At 35.3% G+C, this 26,017-nt stretch overlaps 1 protein-coding gene across 5 annotated transcripts in view; it reads left to right on the top strand.

The window, feature by feature from the left end:
* The window catches only part of TRAF3 (TNF receptor associated factor 3), a 157,816-nt gene that overhangs the window by 23,642 nt on the left and 108,157 nt on the right, over positions 1-26,017 (top strand). For 2 of the 5 annotated variants that reach the window (XM_056811221.1, XM_056811220.1), the window contains one exon: positions 13,227-13,384. The exons of 2 other annotated variants lie outside the window; for them this stretch is intronic. The gene's annotated coding sequence lies outside the window, so the exon portion shown is untranslated. Of the gene's footprint in view, positions 1-951; positions 6,323-13,226; positions 13,385-26,017 lie in introns of those variants that run through there. One more of the 5 variants, XM_056811224.1, reaches the window with a different exon arrangement.

Below are 26,017 nucleotides of genomic sequence, written 5' to 3'. Positions count from 1 at the left end.
TCTATCTATCTATCTATCTATCTATCTATCTATCTATCTATCTATCATCTATCTATCTATCTGTCTGCCTGTCTTGTCTGACTCTATCTGTATATATCCCTTTCTATATCTATCTCAATTTCTCTCTAATCTATTTCTCTTTCTCTTTCTATCTATCTCTCAGCATCTTTCTCTATTTATATTTACCCATCTCCCTGTCTGTCTATCTCTCTCCCTCTGTTATCTACTGTCTTGGCTAAATATATATGTATCTCTTTTCAGAGCTAATTAATACAAGTTTTTTTTTCCACAACGACTTCTTATCTTAGTTGATTTAGTTCATGAAAGAACTTTTCAATCAGAGAGTGGAGTCATAAAGCATTCATTAAGTGCCTCAGATGTGCCAGGCACTGTGCTAAGAGACAGGGATATAAAGAGAGGCAAAAGATAGTTCTCAATGATTATGCAGTCCAATGGAGGAGACAATATGCAAAAAACCACATACAAATAAGCTTGATTCTGGATAAATAGGAAATAATCAACAGAGAGGAGGTGGTAAAATTAAAGGGGATCGGGAAAGGATTATTGTAGATGGTAGGATTTTAGCTCAAACTTGGAGAAAGCCAGAGAATCCAGTAGGTGGAGTTGAGAAAGGAGAGCACAGGCATGAAGGACAGCTAGTGAAAATGCCAGGAGTTGGGGAGATGTAGTATTTTGTTCTAGGAAGTGTCACTCAATCAAAGGTGGGTTATAAGATATAAGGAAACTGGAAAAGTAGCAGGGTCAGAGAGAGGTTATGAAAGACTTTGATTGCCAAACAGAAGATTATATTTTATTTTTTATAATAAAATTAAAAGTTTATTTTCTTTTTCAATAATTTATTTTCAAAGACAACCTGCTTTCTAGTTATTTCCTACCAATTTTTCTATTGTTCTCTTCTATATAGTTTTCTTATTTTCTTCTTTTTTTCCATTTTGGTAATCTTATAATACCCCTTCACTCTAATTCCCTCTCCAAAATTGAGAGAAATGAAAACAAAATTCTTTTTATCAAATATGCAAAAGTAAGCAAAACAAATCCTAACATTGGAGATAAATGAAAACATTTGCCTTATTCTACTCCTTGAATTAATTACCTCACTGTCAGGAGGTAAATAGCACGATTCAGCCAAACAGATTTTATATTTGTTTCTGTAGTTAATAGGGAACTACTGGAGTTTACCTTTTGGAGAGGAAAAGGTGGTTGACATGCTGGACTCTTGCTTTAGGAAAATCACTTTAGTGGCTGAATGGAAATGGAGTAGAGTGAGGACAGACTAGTGGCAGGGAGAACCATATGTACTCTGGAGTGGTGGTGTGGCGGCAATGTTAGAGGAGAGAAGGAGACATGTGCAAGAGATGTTGCAAAGGTAAATTCAACAGGCTTTGGCAACAAATTTAATTTCATGTAATCAGAATGATCCATTTTATTTTTTGTGATTGTTTCTGCCTTTTTTGTTATGCCCTCTAGCCATAGATGTAATGTGACCTTTAATATTCAGGTTACATACTAGATGATGTCCTTTATACCATTCCTTGTATGGCAATCATCCTTAGAAATGTGCTGAAGCATACAATGTCTGTTACCCTTTAGATAACTTGCAATTTTCTTTTCTCAGGGACTGTGTTGTTCTCAGATTCTGGACATAATTGCCAGAATATTGGTCTTAAAAGGATGTTTTTTTTTTTTTATTATAAGAAGCATTTTGGGAATGTTGAAAAGGTTACACAATTCTTAGGACTATTGCTTTATAGCTAAAAGTGACCTCACCAATCCCTTCACTTCATAAGTGAGGAAACTGAGGTCTAGAGATGCTAATTAATTTGTCCAGAATCACAAAAGTAGAAAATATGTGATGTTAGAGTGACCTCACGTCCTCTGATTCCAGATTCATGAACAGGAGTTCCTGGAGGACCTCACCTAAGAAATTTCAGTTATATTTGGATTCTTTACTCCACAACATACTCCACGACAGTGATAAATACTGTTGACTAGTACACATCATTTTTATGCCTTGTTTGATTAATATTGAAATTTGACTATGTTTTGCATCTAAAGAAAACTTGTATGATTTTAACCTTTGCATTGGAGACATAGCTGCATTTCATTTTGCCAAATCAAAAACATTTTATTGTCTACAGGAAATAATCAGAGTGAGATTTTGTATTCTCTGCATGTTTCAATCAATTGAGTAAACTGTGAAGATGTAGTTGGATGTAGAAAATAGTTTGTGAAAGCCTGTCTATTCTCTTTTCATATTTTCTACAAGCTTATCCTTGATATATGTGTAGATTATTCTTATGCAGATTTTTATAGAAATAAAAGCATGTTGATTGATAGTTATTGATATAGTATTGATGTAGTATTTTGAATAGTAATGCCATCTGTAATTTTTTTCCAATTTTTAAAAATCTTTCAGATTTCTTAAGAATCAATCAGCCTTATCAAAATTTTGTCAGTTCTAGAAAGGATTTTCTCTTTATGTATACTTGGTCTCGTCCAGCTGTTTTCTAGACATCACTCTTTAGTGCCATTTCCATTTTCTAGTTAGCTTACTGGGGACTGTTGTGTTATAGTCCAGTTTATATGGCATTTCTACTGCTATATATGAGAAAATAGTTTGTTATAGAAATGTTGTAAGTCTCTTCCAATTTGATGTTTGTTGTTTCCCTAGTTTACTATATAAATATTGTAGAGATGGTCTGGCTTAACTGAATTTCATGCCAAGCATTCTGATACACTCTCCCCGCATAAACTCTTTCCCCTCCACTGCTTTTTGCTCATTTATGAGGCATATTGCTCCTGATCTATCCTCTTCCTCTTTAGTAAGTGAGTTAACATTCTAAACTATTATCGATTTTGCCTTCCACCTCTCTCCTCTTGGTAAGGAGAGGAAATGTTTGCTAACTAGGGTGGTTTCTGGGCTCTTTTGTTTTTCTTGTTAGGGTAATTGCTTTGCATTGGTTAAACTTCTGTAGGAAATTATGTTAGTCAGTGTCATTTTTTTTTCCCTTTAGCCAGAATGCATTAAAAAATAGGTCAGGTTGAAGCTGTTGTGACTGCATATCATACCATCTTTATTACCTTTATATTTTTCTAAGTTGGTATGAATTTTGCTTTTTTTCCCTCTGACAAGTGGACTGTACAGGTAGCTGATTCACTTAGTTACTCAATAAGCATTTATTAAGCAACACTTATGTGTCAGATACCTTATTAAGTGCTGAAGATTCAAAGAATGGCATAAACAAAACAAAACAGAGTCCCTACTCTCAAGGAGCTCAAAATCTAATGGGGGACACACACAAATACTAATTTTTAAAAGAATAATATTTAATTTTTCCCTGTTACATGTAAAATAATTTTTTAACATTCATTTAAAAAATTGAGTTCCAAATTCTCTCTCTCCTCATACTTTCTCTAATCCCTCCTTCCCTCCCTCCCAACCTTTTCTCCTCCCTGAGATGGTAAGATGATATAGATTTTGCATGTACAATCATGTAAAACATTTTTCCATATTAGTCATTTTGTGGAAGTGATTTCAAATGAAAAATAAAAGAAGAAAGAAAGTGAAATATAGTATGTTTCCATCTGGATTCAGACTCCATCAGTTCTTTCTTAGAGGGCAGATGACATTTTTCATCATGAGTCTCTGGGATTATTTTAGATCACTGCATTGCTGAGAATAACTAGGTCATTCACAGTTATTCCTCAAAAGATATTGCTGTTACTATGTAAAATATTTTTCTGGTTCTGCTGACTTCACTTTGCATCAGTTCATGTAAGTCTTTCCAGATTTTTCTGAAATTATCCTGCTTGACTTTTCTTATAGAATGATAGTATTCCATCACAGTTTTTTACCACTTGTTCAGCCATTCCCCAGTTGATGGATAACCCCTCAATTTCCAATTCTTTGCTATCACAAAAAGAGCTCATGCAAATAAATATGTACAAATGATATACACAAGATAAATGAAAGCTTTCAACAGAAGGAAGGTATTAACATTAAGGGAGAATCAGAAAGGCTTCTTGTAGAAGTCTAAGATTTTAGCTGGGATTTGAAGGAAGTCAGAAGGCAGAGATGAGATGTGGAGAAAGAATTCCAGGCATGGAGAACAGCCAGGGAAGATGCAAGGTTCAGACTTGTTTCAGGAATAGCAAAGAGGATAGTGTCCCTGGATCACAGAGTATATGGTGTGGGCATGGGATGGTGGGACAGAAGTGGGTAAGATGTGAGAAAAATGTAAAGGTAAGCAAGGGGGCAGATTATGAAAGCCTTTTTATTTTTGTTACTAGAAGTGATAAAGATCTCCTAGAATTATGGACTTGGGGGTGTTGTAAGCAATTTTAGTCATTCCTTGGAGATATTGCAGGTTCAGTTCTAGACCACTACTACAATAAAGCAAATAGCCCAATTAAGCTAGTCACATGATTTTTTTGGTTTTCCAGGGCATATAAATGTTATATTTACACTATGCTGTAGACTACTGAGTATGCAATATAATTGTGCCAAAAATGTACATACTTTAATTAAAGATATTTTTATTTCTAAAAAACATTAACCACCATGACAGTCATAATCTTTTTTCTGGTGGAGGGTCTTGTCTCATTGTTGATAGCTGCTGACTGATCAGGGTGGTGGTTGCTGAAGTTATGAATGGCTATGACGATTTCTTAAAATAAGACAACCCTAAAGTTTACTACATCAATTGACTCTTCCTTTCATTGGAACTCTCAGAGGCCATTGTAGAATTTTTAAGTGGCCTAATTACAATAGTTGTAGTTCAGGAAATAGAGAGACCCAACAAGAGGGAGAGAGATGGGAAACAGTGGTCTATAGAGCAATCAGAATACATGCAACATTTATTAATTGTTTGCTGTTTTATGTGGACATGATTTTTGATGCCCCCAAACAATTACAGTAGTCACATTTTGTGATCCCAGATCACCATAATAAATATAATAATAACAAAAAAGTCTGAAATATTGTGAGAATGGCCACATTGTAACATGATGTGAGCACATGTTATTGGAAAATGGTACCAGTAGACTTGTTTGATGCAGGATTGTCATAAAAATTTTGTAAAAACATGTTGTATATGGGAAGAGAATTAAAACAAAGTGCAATAAAATAAGATATGCCTGTAGTTAGTGTTAATATTGTTTCCTCTCCATGTCTTATTTTTTTAATAGGTCAGGTTGGGTCTGTTGTAATCACATGATTCTCATAGCCTTTCTTCTGAACTGCTACTGATTTTGATATTTTCTCTGACAATTTAATGAGTTGGCTGCTTAGGCAGCTGATTCAGAAATGAATTCCACACTGGAATCGATTGTTTCCTGTTAAGATAAGTTTCATTTTCTGTGATGTTGTTCAGTGCTCACCATCTTGTTTGGAGCTCACCATCTGACTCTTCTTGAAGAAAGTATTTACAAATATAGGCATAACAATTAAAGGTAGTCTATAAGCCTCTTTCTTAGTCTAGAACCTTATTTTCCAAATATTTTTTTGCCATTTTCCCCTAAACACTTCTATTTATTGAAGTCTCTGAATGTTAAAGTATATATTGATTTAGTTTTGACTATCTTATTAAATTATTTTTAGAATTTCTCTACCTTCTACACATTTTAGCATGTAAGCTGCAGTTATGCTTTTAAAATTTGTATTGCTTACCCACGAGATGGTTATTTTTGTGGCTTTTGGGTTAGATTAAATCAACTCCTTTATTTGTCTGTCTGAGAACACACGAACCGTCTCTTCATTTTGCTTTATTTTCTTTATATCTTTTAGTATTGGAATATTAAGAGTTTTGGACTTGGAGACAGTTTGCTTAGATTTGCATTCCACCTCTGTCACCTACTACCTGCATAGCCATGGTCAAGTCATGTAACCTTTCTGAGCTTTCATTTCCTTATCTATAAAATGGGATAATAATTCTTGGAATGCATACATTGCATGAATAGTTTTATGGATCAAATGAAATAATATATAGAGCACTTATGGGACTCTATAAAGAAATTAACCATTATTTGTTTACATTGAAATAGTCAATATTGATATAGTTTGATTGCTCAGTTAGTATATCATTTAATACACTCAGTGAATATTTATAACTTGTCTAAATATGTGTAATGGTTAGTATCCTGTATTTCCTTTTCTAACACTCTATTCTTCATCATTATAGAAATAAAAGGAGCCTCATAGGACTGAGGATCATTCATTTCCCTTTGTTTTATGGATTAACATGATCAAAAAGTTCATCATATACTGGCCAGCTTTTAGGTGATAAAGCTTCTCCATAATGAGGTAGGGTATTCTTTGAATAGCAAGCACAATCTTTGCCTGGGCTGTGATCAAAACCGTAACAGCATGATAGAACCTTCCAGAGCTTATACTCCATTGGTATAGTCATCATCCTACATGAGATTAATTGCTAAATTAGTTCAGAGAAGAGAGAGACCACTGTGGATTGGAATGTTAGGGAAGGATTTATGGAAGAGTGGCAACCTAAAGTAGTACACGAAGAATTTATATCTCCAGGTTTTAAGATCAGATTTTTAGAGCCAGAACAGGACCTTAGAGATCATGTAATTTAACCATTTTATTTTATAGACTAGGAAACTGAGGCTTAAGTGGGGGAGAAATAATTTGCCCCTGCCACATGGCAAGACTCTTCTGTAGGGGGCAGCTGGGTGGCTCAGTGGATTGAGTCAGCCCTAGAGACGGGAGGTCCTAGTTTCAAATCTGGCCTCAGACACTTCCCAGCCGTGTGACCCTGGGCGAGTCACTTGACCCCCATTGCCTAGCCCTTACCACTCTTCTGCCTTAGAGCCAATACACAGTATTGACTCCAAGATGGAAGGTAAGGGTTTAAAAAAAAAAGACTGTTCTGTAGAAGTAATGACTTAAAAGTTAGAAGAATGTATTAAAACAGGATATATGTTGGGGGAAGTGTGAACTTCACATTTGCAACTTTGATCATTTCTATAATTGCAAAACATTTCATCTACTTACAGATACTACCAATCAATAAACAAATACCCATTATTAAATTAAATTAGTCCTTAGTAGTCCACATAATGGAGATACAAAGAAAAAGCAAAAAATAGTTCCAGCCCTCGAGGAGCTTATGCTTTAATGGGAGAGGCAGCATGTACATATGAGATACACACAGGGAAACTTTAAAGGGGAAGGCACTAGCAGATGGAGGTCCCAGGAGAAGCCTGCAGAACGTTGTATTTGAGCAGAGACCTTTGAGGAAACCAGGGATTCTAAGGGAAGAGAGCATTCCAGGTTTGGAGAGCAGGACATGGAAATGGGATAGAGTCATGTGTTAGGAACACTATGTAGACTGTGTGGAGGGGAGTGATGCATTCAAAAACCAGAAAGATAGGAAGGGGTCGAGTCATCAAGAACTTTAAAAGCTAAATAGTGGATTTTATATTTGATCATGGAAACAATAGGACATGACTAGAGTGGTACTGTTATATATAACATTGTCAGACCTGTGTTTTTGAAGATTGTTTTGGAAGCTGTGGGAGGATGGACTGGAGGTAGGAAGCTTTTGACAGAGAGTACAATTACAAAACGTTTGCAGTATTCCAGGTAAATAGCAATGAGAGGATGAATTAGGTGATGGCTATATGAATGGAAAGAAGGGGCTATATATGTGAAATGCTGGTAAATTGGAAATGCCAATATTGAAATGGTTCTATTTCTCTGTTTGCATGTCTACTGTTTGGACAATGAACTCACATTTAAATATTTATGGTTAATATTTATAGGTGATCTAAAATATATGATACTGTGGCAAAATCCTGAGTCGTTATTTCCTTTTTTTCTATGACTTTCTCACCTGTGTAGAGAAATCATATTTTCATATTATTCATCTTGGTAAGTGAATAATCTTATAGAACCAAAACCTCCAAACATATACACAAATAAACAGGTGATAAATCATATGTTTTCATCTACATATCTACTCCAACAGTTCTTTCTCTGGAGGTGTATAGTATTCTTTTTTATAAGTCCCTCAGAATTGTACTGGATCATTGCACTGCTGTTAGGAGCAAAGTCTATCTATCACATTTGATCATTCCACAATATTGCTGTTACTGTATATAATGTTCTCCTGGTTCTACTTATTTCACTCTGTATCAGTTCATGTAGGTCTTTCCAGCTCTTTCTGAAATCATCCTATTCATTACCACTTACAACACAGTAGTATTACATCACCATTATGTACCACATTTTGTTCAGTCATTTCCCAGTTGAGGAACATCCCTTTAGTTTCCAATTCTTTTTCCAACACAAAGAGAGCAGCTATAAATATTTTTATACAAACAAATCCTTTTCCAGTTGTTGTTGTTGTTTTGTCTCTTTGGAATATAGACCCAATAGTGGTGTATTATTGGATCAAAAAGCATGCATTCTTTTATAGCTCTTTGGGCATAATTCCACGTTGCCCTCCAGAATGGCTGGACCAGCAGTGCATTAAGTGTCCCAATTTTGCCACATCCCCTCCAACATCTGATGGGAGTGAGGTGGTGGTACCTTAGAGTTGTTTTAATTTGCTTTTCTTCAATCAAGATGGATTTAGAATGTTTTTTTCATATGATTATTGTTAGCTTTGATTTCTTCATCTGAAAATTGCCTATTCATATCCTTTAACCATTTATTGATTGGGGAATGACTTTGATTCTTATAAATTTGACTTACTTCTTTATATATAATGAGACTTTTTCAGAGAAATTTGTTATAAATTTTTTCCCCTGGTTTGTTGTTTCCCTTCCAATCTTGTTGCATTGGTTTTGTATGTTATAAAAAAACAACTTTTAAACTTAATATAATCAAAATTATTAATTTTACATCTTGTGATGTTCTATATTTCCCTTCCCCATAGATGACAGGTAAATTATTTTAACCCTAACCCTATTCCATGTTCCCCTAATTTACTTATTTTTTAAAAATTATTATATATTTTTAACATTTCTTTTTTAAAAATTGAGTTCCAAATTCTCTCTTCTACCTCTTTTTGTACCTCCTGAGGAAAAAAAAAAGCAGCATAATGTCAATTATATATGTGAAATCATGGAAAACACATTTTCATATTATCCATATTACAAAAAGAAAAAGTAAATTATACTTCAGTTTCTTCTCAGAGTTTCATCAGTTCTCTGTCAGGAAATAGCAATTTTTTCATCATGAGTCTTTTGGAATTGTCTTGGATCATTATATTGATCAACGTAATGATTGTAATTGTAATGATCATTGTATTGCTTGCATTTTTCACAATTGTTCATCATTACAGTGTTCTTGTTATTCTGTAGAATGATTCCCAGTTCTTACTTAACTTTGCATCAGTTCATATGGGTTTTGACATGTTTTTCTGAAGCCACACCCCTTATCATTTTCCATAGCATAATAATGTTCCGTCAAAATCATTTGCAACAATTTGTCCAGCCATTCTTCATTTCTGATTTCTGATTCTTTGGGTCCTTTTTCTTTGATCTCTTAGAAATACAGACCTATTAGTGGTATTGCTGGATCAATGGATAAGTATAGTCTTTGTAACTCTTTGGGCATAATTCCAAACTGCTCTTCAGAATGATTGTACATTTCGTTATTCCATTACTTATCTGTGTACTTATTTTCTCTCATCCCCTCAAGCATTTGTCCTTTCTAGTACCTCAAGTTTTTTTTATCATTACTTTTTTATATAGTCAATTTCAAACATTATTCCTTGGTTACAAAAATCATTTTCTATTCCTCCATCCACTCCCCCCACCCCTCCCATAGCCGATGCACAATTCCACTGCATATTACATGTGTCCTTGATCAAAACCTATTTCCATGTTGTTGTTGTTTGCCCTTGGATGTTCATTTAGAGTCTACCTCCTCAGCCATATCCCCTCGACCCATGTAGCCAAGCAGTTGTTTTCCTTTGGTGATTTACTCCCACAGTTTTTCCTCTGGATGTGGATAGTGTTTTTTCTATAAAGTTCCTCAGAATTTACCTGGATCATTGCATTGCTGCTAGTAGAGAAGTCCATTACATTTCATTGTACCACAGTGTATCAGTCTCTGTGTACAATGTTCTCCTGGTTCTGCTCTTCTCACTCTGCATCACTTCCTGGAGGTTGTTCCAGTCTCCATGGAATTCCTCCACTTTATTATTCCTTTTTGCACAATAGTATTCCATCACCAACATATACCACAATTTGCTCAGCCATTCCCCAATTGATGGGCATCCCCTCATTTTCCAATTTTTGGCCACTACAAAGAGTGCAGCTATGAATATTCTTGTACATGTCTTTTTCCTTATTGTCTCTTTGGGGTACAAACCCAGCAGTGCTATGGCTGGATCAAAGGGCAGACAGTCTTTTATCGCCCTTTGGGCATAGTTCCAAATTGCCGTCCAGAATGGTTGGATCAATTCACAACTCCACCAGCAATGAATTAGTGTCCCTACTTTGCCACATCCTCTCCAACATTCATTACTTTCCATAGCTGTCATGTTAGCCAATCTGCTAGGTGTGAGGTGATACCTCAGAGTTGTTTTGATTTGCATCTCTCTGATTATAAGAAATGTAGAACACTTTTTCATGTGCTTATTAATGGTTTTGATTTCTTTATCTGAAAATTGCCTATTCATGTTCCTTACCCATTTATCAATTGGAGAATGGCCCCTAATTTACTTATAATATCACTCTTTATGTTTAAATCATATATCCATTTTGAACTTATCTTGGTATAGAATATGAGATATAGATCTTAACCTAATTTTTGCCATACTGTTTTCTAATTTTCCCAGCAGTTTTTTTTTCAAATAGTGAACTCTGATCCCCAAAGCTGGGAAGTTTAGAGAAATCATGCAGATGATTTTTGTTTTTGTACCAATTGCAAAAAACTATAGAGTTGTACTTTATTGCTTTGCTATTCAGGGAAATTGGAGGATACTAGAGATTTGGTGGCACAGTTATTTTTAAAAATTATGTAGCATTGGGGGCTGCTGGGTAGCTCAGTGGATTGAGAGTCAGGCCTAGAGATGGGATGTCCTAGGTTCATATATGGCCTCAGATACTTCCCAGCTGTGTGACCCTGGGCAAGTCACTTAACCCCCATTGACTAGCCCGTACCACTCTTCTGCCTTGGAACCAATACACAGTATTGATTCTAAGACAGGAGGTAAGGGTTTATAAAAAAAATATGTAGCATTCATTTAAGCCTTCCTAGTATTCCAGTGTCGTTAGTACAAATCAATTAATCATTAAGCATTAATTAAGCATCTGTGTTGTGCCAGGACTGTGCTCCAGGTGATAAAGATACAAAGACAAAAATGAAAGTCCTTGACCTCAAGAAGTACATAAAATATGTCTCTCATCTTTAGTTTCCTTATTCTTAAAATGGGGATGATGATTATATCTGGTAGTTCTTACCATTTTAAGAATAAGGATAGTTTTGAGACTTAAATATTATAATGTATATAAATATACTTTGCAGACTTTCAATAAGTTCCTTAACCTTTGTCTGTCTTTGTTTCCTCATCTGTCAAATGTAAGAGTACTTACCTTCTAGCGTAAAATGAGATCATAATTGAAAAGCACATAATTGTAAAACTTAAAGAGCTATATAAATGCTATTTATTATTGTTATTAAATGTCAGTTGACATAATTTTGGTATCTTGCAGCGTTCATCTACGTAGGATCCATAGAAAGACATATATAGGAATTGTATAGGATGAGATGATAGGTGGTGCAGTACTAACTCTGTGACCCTGGACAAGTCACTTAACTCTATTTGCCTCTGTAAAATGAGTTGGAGAAGGAAGTGGCAAACTATTTTCAGTATCTTTGTCAAGAAAACCCCAGATCTAGTCACAAAGAGTCTTTCAAGACTGATCAAGGATGAGAAAAGTTGTAATCTGCACTAACTGACATGGTAACCAGATAATGAACATAAAATTTCAATATAACCATAGCATTTAGAGCTGTGCAGAACCTTAAGATCATCTAATTCTGGCTACTCTTCTCTTCTCTTCTCTTCTCTTCTCTTCTCTTCTCTTCTCTTCTCTTCTCTTCTCTTCTCTTCTCTTCTCTTCTCTTCTCTTCTCTTCTCTTCTCTTCTCTTCTCTTCTCTTCTCTTCTCTTCTCTTCTCTTCTCTTCTCTTCTCTTCTCTTCTCTTCTCTTCTCTTCTCTTCTCTTCTCTTCTTCTCTTTTCTTGATGAGGAAACTCAGAAATAGAGTTGCCTCATCACCAAGAGGGTACAACCAGAGACCCCGAAGAATGCAAGGATACTCTGAAGTTATTTATTTTGTTGTGTTCATCAGCTGTGTCTGTTTTACTTCAATTCTTTCAAAGATTTGGGCTTTCATTGGACTGAGTACTCTTTTTTTATCTACCCTGATTATACTACTAATATATTAAAAAAGATTGTATGATTTTCTGTGACCAAACAGATTCATCACTTATTAAGCCAATTTCTGATGATGAAATTTGTTTTAGATCCTATTCTGGATACTAATCAGCCATACCTCTGCAGAAGCAGAGTGGTATAGGAGAAGGAACACTAGATTTGGAGTTAGGGGCTGTGGATTTGAATCCTGACTCTGCCAGTTATTCCCTTTGTGACCTTGGGAAAATCACTCCATCTCTTTGGACTTTCTGTTTCCTGATCTAATGAGATTGGATTAGGTCAAGGGTTTTTAATCTTTTTTGTGTGTTATGGATCCTTTTGATAATGGAGTAAAGCCCATGGACCTCTTCTCAGAATGACATTTTTTAAATGTATAAAATACATATGATTACAAAGGAAACCAATTATATTGAAATAAAGATACAACTGGCTCCTTTGAAATGGACCACATGTTGAGAATTCTGGATTAGATGATTTCTAATGTCCTTTTGAGTTTGAAAAGTAGATAGTGATGCTTTACAGTGATTTACAAAGTACTTTCCACCCAACAATACTCTGAGTCAAATAGTTTTGTTTTATAATTGTATTCTATGTATTGGGGCTAGCTTGTACCAATGCACAGAGGTGGGAGGAGATCGTTTATCAAGTCAAGGGAATAGTTATTAGACCAAATAGTGAAAAAGTGCAACAAATGAGTGGGAATAATATGAAATAAGGCTAGAAAAATTAAAGCCAGGTTATGGATTGCTATGATCTTAAATGCCAGGCTAATAAGGAGTTTGTTTTATCCTAGAGACATTCAAGAGACACTGAAGGTTTTTGAGCAGGGGAATGACATGATTGAACTTGTGCCTTAGGAAGATTATTTTGGCAACTGTGTGGTGGATAGATTTGGAGAAGAGAGGAACTGGAATCTGGGAGACCAATTAGGAGGCCATTATAATTATCCAGGTGAGTGGTAATAATAGTCTGAACTAAGGTTATGCTAATTGTCAGTGGAGAGTAGGGATGGATTTTAGAGATATTGTGGAAAAGAAATGGACATTTCCTGATGTAGCACCTGTGATACCTCTTTTCACACACTGAGTTCCCAGAATAGCTACCCCAGACTTACGTGCTCTGTGAGCCCCTATCCACATGATAGTACATGAACCCCAAATGATGTTTTTCTTTAATCAGAGGGCACAGTTTAAGGAAAGGCATATAATGAAGTAACGTAGTAAAACAATTTATAATAAATATAGTATACCTTTTCCTACAAATATATACACATTATTAGTAAGAGTGAACATGAAAAGCATTGTGCATGAGGGTCCTAAATGAGGGGAATATGTAGAGAATGACATTTTGCATATCTGATATGGCAGGATCCATGATGTGTGTATTCTTGGTGCATCTTTAGTCAATGCTTCTATGCTCTTCTTGGTCAGTCTCAGTTTCCTAATTGTGGCTCAAACTTCTAGCTAACAGCCACAACACACACTTAACAAAAGCTAGGTAAAGTACCCTCAAGCTAAGATTAAGTCTTTCCTTTTTGATCCCTGAGCTATACTGGTAATCAGAGCCTTCTGTCACAGATAATTATGTGGTTTGGGGTTAAGACAATCTGGCACACTCCTTAGACTTCCTTTGGCTTAGCTGTAAATTACTTTGAGCCATAACAAAAGATAGGCTAAGGACATTGGGCCTGTGTCTTCTATCATCTAGCCTAGATTACTCTCTTTATTATGCATATATGTGTAGCAAATTCTCTAGTGCTTTGATGTTGTATTTATGACTCATAATCAATTTTGTTAAATCTATCATATAATGCTAAAATATGCAGTTTTTGTTGTTTCCATTCAGAAGTTATTAAAGGTCTATTAAGGCTAAGTTTTCCAGCAATCTGTTCTGTGTTTTCTTTTTTACTTATTTTCTTATTAGGATTAACTGTGTCTAAGAGAAGAATATTAAAACTGTCTAGTCTATATAGAAATATTTAATTATACTGCAACTTTCTTTTTGCAATTTGTTGAACTTTTTCTCTAAGAACTTAGATGCTATGCCATTAGTACATAGAAATTTAATATACTGCTGTTTCTTGGTTTGTGGTTCCTTAAGTCATAATGTAATTTCCATGTTTATTTCTCCTGACTTGTCAAATTTAATTATTTCATTATCTAAAATGATGATTGTAACTTCTGCTTTTTTTAATTGTCTAAAGCATACTAAATTTTGTTTTAATCCAATTCAATAAGCATTTATTAAGTGTCTGCTATGTATAAATAATGGTTTTAGGTGCTAAAATGACTGTGAAAACAAACCAAAAGACAATCTTTCTCTCAAGGCTCATCAGCCTCTCATTTTCATAAAAGAAATGTATGTAACATAAGTAAATGGAGGAAAGCATCAACAACAATTATAATCTTATGAATGAATTAAATAAAACAATTAGAAAAATAAAATTAATAAAATAGTGAAAATAAAATCCAATAAAATAACACAAATCCCAGTAATTTGCTATATACAAGAAACACAATTGTTCCATTTCTTAATCCATTCATTTTAAGAATAGTAATTATTACTTGTTTTTCTCCATTTATTTCTTCCTCTTCCTTTCAGAAAGCATGCTATCTCTTCTATAGACCTTCACCCTTCCCTCTGATTATCTTACCCTAGCCCAAGTCCTTGAATTTACTTGAAATATTATTCTCTTTTTCTTATTTAGTTTTTAACCTTTCTGATTCTCTGCCAAGATAAGGGTAAATTTACAATCTTGCCCCCCTCCCCCTCTAATTTCACTTTTTAATTTCAGTAATATTTAGTTGTGGCACTCTTTTGTAAGAAGTATTAATTTATGTCATCCTTTTCCATAATCTTTTCTTCTCCTGGGCTACTCTGGAATCCATTTTTTTTTCAGTTCACATGTGTTGCATTTGCAGCATATTCTTTTATATTTGAATGTCCCTTTATATGAAATGAGACTTCAGTGTGACTTTGTATCTTCTCCATTTACTCTTTCCCTACCTCTCTTTTTAAAAGCCCTTACCTTCCATCTTAGAATCACTACTGTGTATTGGTTCCAAGAAGAGCCGTAAGGCTAAGCAATGGGGGTTAAGTAACTTGCCCAGCGTCACACAGTTAGAAGTGTCTGAGGCCAAATTTGAACCCAAGACCTCCCATTTCTGGGCCTAGCTCTCAATCCACTGAGCTACCTAGCTGCCCCCTCCCTATCTCTTTTACATTTTTTTCAAAAAGATTTGTGTGAGTCTTTCTAAGGAGCGATTCAGAAATATTAATTTGTGAATGAGACATTGTGGTTGAAATCAATTTATGTTCTTTATTAAGAGTACCAGTCCTATTTCATGTCCCTACACTTAATCATCAGTCCATACTATATTTAGATTTATTTCCCTTATATGCCTTCCATGATAGACATCCCCGGGGGTCTAGATATCCCTGCCCCTGAGGTGAAAGGGAGTATGACCACTATTTGGAGAAAGTTGTTTAAAATAAACTACTTTCTACAGTGGAACTTATGGCTAGGCTCCCATTGTACTGCCTTCTTCTAAACTTTCCAATAAAATAATTCTCAAAAATTTCCATCATTATTATTTTAATTCTTTTAATTTTCTGGAATTACTTTCTATTGATTGATGATCACTTCTAGAAGTCCTCTAGAAATTATTGACTTGCTTCCATCTTATGGATGAATTTTGGGTTACTGTCCTTTATTTTGTTTATTCATTCTTTCTTTGTGCAGATTTATGTGGACAGGGTTTGGATCTGTATACAATTTTACTCTTAATCTTCTTGCAGGCAGCCCTCCCTTTCATTCCAAATAGACTTATATTTGTCCCTCAGTTGTTTAATCCCTTCTGCATTCAGTGCTTCCTGTTTTCTCTTTCCCTAACCCCAGGAGTTACAGATCTATTATTATTTTTTTATTATTACTATTATTAACAAGTTTTCAAAGTGTTTTACATGTATGGTTACACTAGAACCTCACAACAACCCTGTGAGATAAGTTAAATTATTATTATCCTCATCTTTTTGAGAAAACTAAGGCTGAGAGATGTCAAAGGCCTACTCTTATTTAAGGAGGAGGAAAACTTCCTCTTAGCTCATTGCTAAGTTTCCCTTTCCTTCACTGAGAGGACAACATACATGCAACCATATAAAACTGAAAAATATAAACCTGGCAAGGTATGTGGGGAACCACTTGTGCTGGGCATAGGAAGGAATGATAGATCGATAATGTGACCTTCTATTTTTTCTTTAAAGTAAGATTTACTTAGTAGGAAAATGTTTGCTTTCATTTCCTGTAATTTTTGTTATTTTATCATACTTTTTTGATGTTTCATTTTGAGGTTGTTGGGCCAAGAAGCAAACTTTCATTGCATCATCTTTCTGGAATAGGAAAATGCAATTGTTGAACTGGTTAACTGTAAGTTTGAGACTGAAGGGCAGAAGGAGGTTCTGACTTGGGAGGAGAGTGAGGAATAGGGAGGACCTAGATATTATGGTAAGGACAAAGAGAAGGAGGGAGGGTGGTGGGTGAGATTAGAAAAGGTGGTTGTGATTAGAGAGAAGAATTCAGAGTTCAAGGTCAGGGGAGGTGGAATATCTTTGGGTGTGACGCTTGGAGTGTCTGAGATGATGTCCATTTATAACTTGTAAAGAGTTAAGGAAGTTGTTAACCTGGGAGGGCAGGGGTTTTTGAAGAGACTTAAGTGTGAATATTGAAATCATAAAGAAGGGAGGTTAGGGCATAGGGCTTGAACTCAAAGCTTAGCTCTACCACTTGTGTAATCTTGGGCAAATCACTTAACCTTTCAGAGATGCTTTTTCCACATCTGTGGCATGATAGGTCTTTACTAGTTGACCTCTAAGGGCCAACCCACAGTTTGGGAGAGGACATACTTCAAATGAGGAAGGTTTGCTGTTGATAGGGATAGTCTAGAAGTGCTAGTGTCAGCTTCAGTCAGTAAACATTTATTGAGCTCCTCTTATGTGCCAGGGTCTAGTCTAAGCTTTGTGGGGACCAGGAAAGGCAAGAGAAGACAGGCCTTGCTTTCAGGGAGCTTGAGACACAATGTGCAAATAGCCACACACAGACAAGGTATATATAAGATAATTTGGAGAACATCAACAGAAGGAAGGCACTAGAATTAAGGGAGACAGGAAAAAGCTTCTTGTGGAGAAGGTGGGATTTATCTGGGTCTTGAAAAAAGCCAGGGAAGCCAGGAGGTGTGGATCATGTTGGAAGGATTCCATGTGGAGATAGTAAGACACTTAATAGATACTGGTTGACTTGACTGGCTTGGACTATGCAAAGAGATGAAGTGAAAAAACTGAAGCGTAAAAGAGTTTTGTTATTTAAAGGATAGATGATCTGAAATGGTAGTTTCTAAGCCCTTTAAAGTTTGTTTTAAAGCATATTTTGTGGAGAATGGCATATAGTTAGGACATCTTGGTTAAAATCACCTCTGTAGGCTTAAAGGTTCTACCCCTGTATCTCTTCTGTTGAAACTGATTAAAGATTCATGACTTTGCCTTTAGTTTTGGGATTAGAATTCAGATAAGTTAAGACTGTATCAGCATTTTTGAAGTTAAAATCATGTTGCTATTTTCCAAAATGATATTGGACACCCTATATTAGAAGTTATTTATCTTTTTTTGAATCATAAAGCCCTTCTCAGAATAATGTTTTTAAGTATATAAAATAAAATACAGAAGATTACAAAGGAAACCAACCATATTGAACTGTAGTTATAAACCCCAGCACCATTGTAACAGAGTCATATATTGCCCTTTGAAATTTGTAACCTGGCTCCATATGTTCCCTCTGTTCCTACTCCATGTGTGTCCATTCTTTGATGTATGTATCTGTTGGAGAATATGCCTCAAGTTTATGGGGAGAATTTTATATTGACATTTATCTTACCATGGAATTTCATTTTAATGTCTTTGATACGAACTAATTCTGTCTTCTAGCTATTAAAGGGACATCAGCAGGATGTCAGAAATGGAAACAAAGTAAATGTCAAGCAGTAACTCATGATTTATAGGGCTGCTGGTGTTTTCAGGTGATGTCATTACACTGCTCCCTCTGGGAATATTTGCTAAGAGTGATCCAGTAGAGGTTGCTCTGTTTCCAGCTTTAAGCTGGTCTTCAGCTTAAATCTTTGACTATAGGTCTGCCTCTGTCATGCTTTTTTAGTTCAAAGCAAAAGGCTATTTTTTGTTTGTTTTTTAGAGAAAAAAGTCAGAATTGGAAACAAAGTAGATGCCCATAGAATGGGGCAATTGCTAAGCAAATTGTGGTATGTGATTGTGATCAATATCACTATGTAATAAAAAGCAATGAATATGAAGATTTCAGAGGAACATAGGAAGATTTATATGAATTGATGTATAGACTGAAGTAAGCAGAACCAGGGAACCATATACATGGCTTCAACTATATAAATGTGACAAAACCCAACCCAAACTGAATGCAGTTAAATTATAACGACAAAGCTTTTCCCTGAAAAAGAGAGGAAAATTCACTTCCCTCCTTTCTTTGCAGTCGTGAGGGATTATGGTTATGAAACATTGTGCAAACTGTCAAACTCAGTTGATGTGTTAGTTTGCTGAACTTCCTTTTTTCTTCTATTTAAAAAAGTTTTTTTTTTTGTTTTGAGAGATGTCCTTGTAGAGAAGGGGAGGGAAAATATATTTGCAAATGAAGGTGATAGAAAAAAAATATCACTATAAAGGAAAAGCAAAACAATTACTCTAACTATGTGCCAGCAAAAAAACAAACAAACAAAAACCCTTTACTTATGGAAAAACAAATGAACAATAACAATAACAAAAAAAACCCCAAAACCCTTGGCTTTTCTTCCCTTATGAAATGAATTACTTTGTTATCCTAGAGCCTTGGCTATGTAGCATCTCATTTCCTCAGAAGGAGATTCTAAGCTCAGGTGCCTCCAATTCTTTTAGAGCAGAGATTCTCCTAAGTAACTCAGGCTCAGTTTTTCCTGATTATTGAGTTTGGGGTCTCTGAAGATGACCTCACTCTGGTTCATGGTGAATATTTTCTGGTTTTAATTTCTAAAGCTATGCTGTAAGCTATTTACTCAATAACCTAGCGAACAGTTCTGGGCTTGACTTGTCTCTATTTTCTAGTCCTAAAACTCTTCTGTTCTTCCATGTAGATAAGTGCAAAAGGGGAAAAAAGCCAAGACAGAGCTAATAAGCCCAAGAATGAATTTATCTTTTACCTATCCAGCTTTCCTAGCTTTTTATATACAGATATGCTTAGCCAAGAGAAATGGGGCTCTGGGCTTAGCTTTACATTTTACACACACACACACACACACACACACACACACACACACACACACACACACACGAGAGACATAAAACATTGTTCTCATGGGGCTAGCAATAGGACTTTATGTATGTAAGCCAAGGTTACAGCTTACATTTGATCAGAGATGCTTATTATCAGATAATGGCATTTTTGGCCACATCACATAAACCAGTGATGGTGAACCTTTTAGAGACTCTGTGCCATGCTCCCTCCCCCTTTTACTCTATACAGGAGAGGGAGAAAGCAATCCCATTGGGCTGCTGAGTGGAGGGGCAGGTGAAGTGAAAAAAAATGTCATCAGGCACTGTGGAGAGGGAGAAGGGAGCAGCTCTGCCCAAGTCCTTCTGCCTTTCTAGTAATGACATGGGGGTTGGTGGGGGTGGCTTTTGTGCCTGCAGAGAGTGCTCTGTGTGCCATCTTTGGCACATGTGCCATAGATTTGCCATCATAGGCAGAGACCATCTACAGCACAGAGAAGAGACAGTCTTTAGTAGGGGAGGCAGTATTTATACTGTCGAAATGTCACTGATTCATTGATTCTTATTCTCTCAGAATTGGGTATATTTCAAGTGACCTTTGATCCAACTTGTCTTGAGTAGTTATAAATATAATATCCCTGACAAGAAATTCTCTAGCCTCTAATTGAAGTTGTAAAATGATGGGGAATCCATTACTTCTAAAGCAATCCATTCCACATTTCCATGGTTCTAATTGTTAGGAAGTTTTTCCTTCAGTTGAGCTGAAATGTTCTCTGCTGCTTCCGTATAATATGAGTGGTAATGTAGGGTAATGGGGAGGCTAGGTGGTATAGTTGATAGAGCCTTAGCCTGGAGATAGAAAGACCTAAGTTCAAATCTGGTATCAGATATGTTATAGTTGTGTGACTCTGTGCAAGTCACTTAACCCTGGTTGCCTCAGTTTCCTTATCTGTAAAATGAGCTGGAGAAGGAAATGACAAACCATGCTGTTTCTTTGTCAAGAAAACCCCAAGACTTATGAAAAAGAATGCTATCCACATCCAGAGAAGGAATTGTGGAAGTAGCAATACAGAAGAAAAACATATAATTGATCATGTGGTTTGGTGGATATATGATTGGGGATTTTGACTTTAAGTCATCACTCTATTGCAAATATTAATAATATGGAAATAGATTTTGAACAATGATACATATATAATCCAATGGAATTACTTGTCAGCTAAGGGAGGGAAAGAACACAAATCATGTAACCATGGAAAAATATTCTAAATTACTTAACTAGTTAATTAATAATGAGATAAAATAAAAATAAAATCTCTTATGATAAAAAAGAAAACCCCAAAATGGGGTCATAAGAAGTTGAATATAATTCAACAACAACAACAATGTGGGATAATGGAGAAAGTATTGATTCTGAAGTTAGGGAATCCAGCTTTGGATACTGACTCTGCCACTTATTTTGTTATACTTTGAGGAAGTCACTTCATTTCTCTGAACCCCAGTTTTATTTTTTTTGTCTGGAAAATGTGGTAAAGTGGGATGGGGTGGGGAGAAGAACCATATTAAATCATCTCTAAGGTGCTTTATAATTCAAAATCCTATGATCTTGTGATCCTTTTGAATACTTGAGGCCAGCTATCAGGTCTCTACTAAGTCTTCTCTTATAGGCAAAATATTTCCAATTCCTTCAACTTATCGTCTAGTATCATATTTTTGAATACTTTCAGTATTTTGATTGCCCTTTGCTAGACTCATTCCAACTTATCTTTTTATCTCTTCTTGATTATAAAACTTCAAATGCAGTCTAACCAAGGGCAGAGGACAGCAGAAAGCTACAACTTTAATACAAATCTGGACTATATGCTTCCATTAATGTAACCTAAGGTCATGCTAGCTTTTTTGACCATCATGTCCCATTATTCAATCAAGTCATCAATAAACATTTATTAAGCACCTACTATGTGCCAGGGACTGTGCTAAGTACATTGTTGATTCATAGGATGTGATACTTTGAATTTATGATATTGACATGCTTGAAATTTGACTCATTCATATTGGAAAGCTGTTCTCTCCCAACAATTTCTAATTATATGCAATAGAATATTTGTTTCCATTCTGTTTTCTAGATAGGCCTAATTTTTTAAGTTCTATTTTTGCCACATTTATGATGTCCATTACCAGTTGTTATTTAGGCACATGGCCAAATATTCTTGGGGAATGTGATTTCCTTTACCCTTTACAGCTTTTGAAGATGAGAAAAATAACTCACCTGCCCATTATTTTAAAAAGTATACTAGTGGATGATTCATAGTGACCCACCTACCTTCCCACAGAGCTGGGGTTTTTGCTTAGGAGATTTTTCAGTCTGTTATTTTTTTCCTCACTATTATATATTAAAAGTATGAAGGCAGAAATATTAGGGGGAACCAGTGACCATGCTCTCAAGGGAGTTAGATAGCCTTTGAATTTGGTGTATCAGTTCAGTTCCATCTTGGCCTCCAGTAGTCCCAAGATATCCATACTTTGATTTAATCAGCATGTTTTACTGTCCCATTTATATTTTGCTAAGAAGAAAATCTTACAATACAATGTAATGCAACAACATTTATTAAGTGGCACTAAGGAAGATATGAAGTTTAGATAATCTTGTATGCAGGATCACTTAGAATTGAAATAATGTGATCTAGCAGCAGAGCAGTTTTGAGGTGAGGGAGTATGGGAGGCTATTGGTCTATTTTTAGTATTTTCTGGCAAGGCTTTAAAATCTACATATATACATAAAATGTAGAATATAAATAATTAGAATATAATTATTACACATGTTATTACATGTTATATATTTAATGTAACATTATTATATAACTATAATAAGTTTTTGAAACTTCTAATACAAGTATATATGCATATATTTTAGAAGTTTTTCAAATAAGATAGGGATAATAATAATAACTAGCATTTACATAGCACTTTGAGGTTTGCAAAGCACTTAAGAAATATGACCTTATTGTATCCTTACAACAATCCCGATAGGAAAGTACTATTTTTATCCCCATTTTACAGGTGGGTAAACTTGTTCAGGCAAGGTTATATAGCTAGGAGGTGATGGAAGAAGGATTTGAACTGAAGTCTTCCTAACTCTGGGTCCAACATTGTCTATCTGCTGCACTCTTCTGCTGCCTTTAGAACCATGATTTCATTTGGGTAAGGAACTTCTAGGTGAGGAAACTCCCTCTGATAGTAGAGTTACCCAGAGCACTAAGAACTTATAAATCAAGTGGAACATTTTCTATCAAAGGCCTCTGTCTCAAGAGGTAAAAACTTTGGCCTTTACAAAAAACAAACTAGAAAATTCCCTGTCGTTACAGTTTCAATAAGAGAAATCAAGTCTTTTTCTCCATAAAGGTACTAATATTTGTAAGTGAAATGTTTTTTTCTGAAAGCCTAAACCCAGCCCAATGAGAGGAAAATAGTACTTTTGCATTCTCTAAAAAACTATTAGGAATTCATTGCATTCATAGGTATTCAACTATACCAAACTTTTAAAATTAAAATGGCTTTATATAATTTGAACAGCTTATATATTAATTTGACTTCCCTGGGGAGGCTCTCCAGGTAGAAATGACTAGTGATCATACGTAGTTCGGTTTACAACCACATTCTCTCTTAGAAAGACGAAGAACACTTACCTGTCTTGCTTTACATATGAATGAACCAGGGAGATGATACAGAAAAATAGAAAGAACACTGGACTTGGAGGAGATCAGGACCACACAGCCAGTATGCCAGAAGTAGGGTTTGAATCCAGGTATTCCTGCTTTTGAGGTTGACTCTAGTCACTGCGTCAAGTTGTCTCTGTTTCTTAAGTAGAAGAAATTAAAAGTACATAGCTTCTCCTAAAGCCATGTGGAAAGACTGAGAACAGGGCTGGTGACAAACTCTTTTTATGGTCTCATTAGATTTGGAGATGTTCATCATCAGAAAGTTGGCTTCCAGATAAGAAATGATGTTTTTCTGATTTCTGAGGAAATATGGATCTTTTGAAGAAAGACAGACAGAAATTAAAGATTAGAGCTAGAAACTGGAGAAGATCAAGGGTAACACTTTCTTTTCATATGTGAGGGAAACTGAGTCTTTGAATAATGAATAACTTGCTCAGAGTTACACAGCCAACTGTGAGACCTGGTATTCAAATTTGTGGTTTCTGATCGCAAGATCTGTGTAGTTGTGACCATGACTAGGAATCCTTTACAGTAGAGGATCACAGATGGTCTTCTGGGTTGTTGTGTTCAGAAAATTCATAAATAGCCTTGTATGACATTGGACTGTCTTCATGACACATTCAGTTGGCTCATTAGGAATCTGCACTACAAAGAATAATATTTTCTACATATTTTAGAAAATAGTGAAACAATTATTTTTAATTAATAGAAATCAAGGTTGGATAAGTTATACATTTTTCTCAAACTAGTCATCTTAACTGCAGGGTAAGAACAATAATAATTATACCTCTTCATAACTGGTGCCTCTCATCTGCCATCCCTCTCCACCTCCTACCTTGCAGTGTCTGATCTAATTAACACTGGTCTCCTTGCCGTTCTCAAATAAGACACTCTGTATCCAGACTGGACATTTTCCCTGGCTTTTCCCTATGCCTAGGATACTCTTCCTCTTCATCTTGGCCTTCTGACTTTCCTGGCTTCCTTCAAGGGCTAGTTAAAATCCCATCCTTTAAAGGAAGTCTTCCCTGATCACTTTTAATTCAAGTACCTTCTTTCTATTGCCAATTTCTCATTTATTCTGTATTTTTAAAAATTGTACATGGTTGTTTGCATGTTGCTTTCCCTGTTATAATGAACTCCTTGAGAACAGGAACTATTTTTCAATTTTTTTTGTATCTTCAGTGCTCTATATAATGCCTGGCACATAGGCACTTAATTAATGTTTGCTGACTGACAAAATCCTTTGGAGTACAAAAGTAATAAATTCTAAGCAAATAAAAATCAGTATTTTAAAATTCAAAGATATTTTTATTTTCTCATTTACATGTAATACAATTTTTAACATGTTTTCCAAAATTTTAAGATCCAATTATCTCTCTCTCTCTCCTCCCTCCCCCCTCTTGGAGATGGTAAGCAATTTGATCCGGATTATACATGTGTTATCAAGGATCAGCATATATTGGTTATGTGCTTGGTCATCATTGCCACTGTAAGAGTAAACAAAAAGTCCCCACTGTGGTTGTCTTATAGGAGGAGATATAACTTCCTGATGACCTCACTTAATGAGGAACTGAGATGCGTGTTCCTAGAGGCAAACATCTTTTCCAACTTAATAATTAAGTTTTTTAACTGTTTAAACTTCTTGATATAGAGCTATAGCCCTGGGGATAGAAATAAAACCCTTTTGTTCACATATAAAAATAGACTGTAGAACTTTTAATAATAATAAATTCACATTTGTAAAGCCTTTTATAGTAATTTCTTCATAGAAACCATCTGAGACAGGTAGTACAGACATTTTAATGTCTTTTACAGATGAGAAAATTGAGGGTTAGTGTTGAATGATATGATCATGCTTACATGACAGCATTGGAGCTTGGTCTTGAACCCAGGTCTCCTCCAAGTCCAGTGTTCTTTCTGTTATACCATGCTACCTCCCTATTTAATTCACATGTAAAGCAGAAAAGGTATCACTTCTTTGAGGAAAGTTGTATAGTCATTTACACTAAAAGTGCCTCTCCAGAGAAGTCAAATTAAGCTCTAAGCTTGTTAAGTTGTATAAAGACATTTTAATTTTTAACATTTGGTATAGCTAAATACCTATGAATTCAATTAAGAATGGTTTAAAAGTATTGGAGAATGCGGAGTACTATGTTTCTCTCTTTGGAATGAGTTTAGACTATGTAAAATATAAACATCATTTTAATGACAAATTAGTACCTTTAGGGGGGAAAAACTGATTTCGGTTATTGAGGCTATAACAACAGGGAATCTTTGATTTTTTGGGGGGGGGGTTAAAGTCAAAGTTCTTATTTTATTTTCTCTAGGCAAAATAACCCTAGTACCTCCAGCCAATTGTGTTTTTAAATTTTAAAAATGTTTTATTGTATCTTTTATTTTTCTATCATCATAATTTCCCCCAGTGTCTTTCTCCTAGTTTCTTCCAGAGAGCCATTACATAAACAGCTAGTTGATATAGTTGATAGAGATATCAACTAGACATAGTTGATAGAACACTGGACTTGGCTTCCGAAAGACCTGAGGC

This window comes from Monodelphis domestica, chromosome 1 (genome assembly GCF_027887165.1).
Source record: "Monodelphis domestica isolate mMonDom1 chromosome 1, mMonDom1.pri, whole genome shotgun sequence".
In the NCBI taxonomy this organism is placed as follows: domain Eukaryota; kingdom Metazoa; phylum Chordata; class Mammalia; order Didelphimorphia; family Didelphidae; genus Monodelphis; species Monodelphis domestica.
The sequence above is the reverse complement of the archived record's forward strand: the minus strand, read 5'-3'. Positions and strand labels throughout refer to the sequence as shown.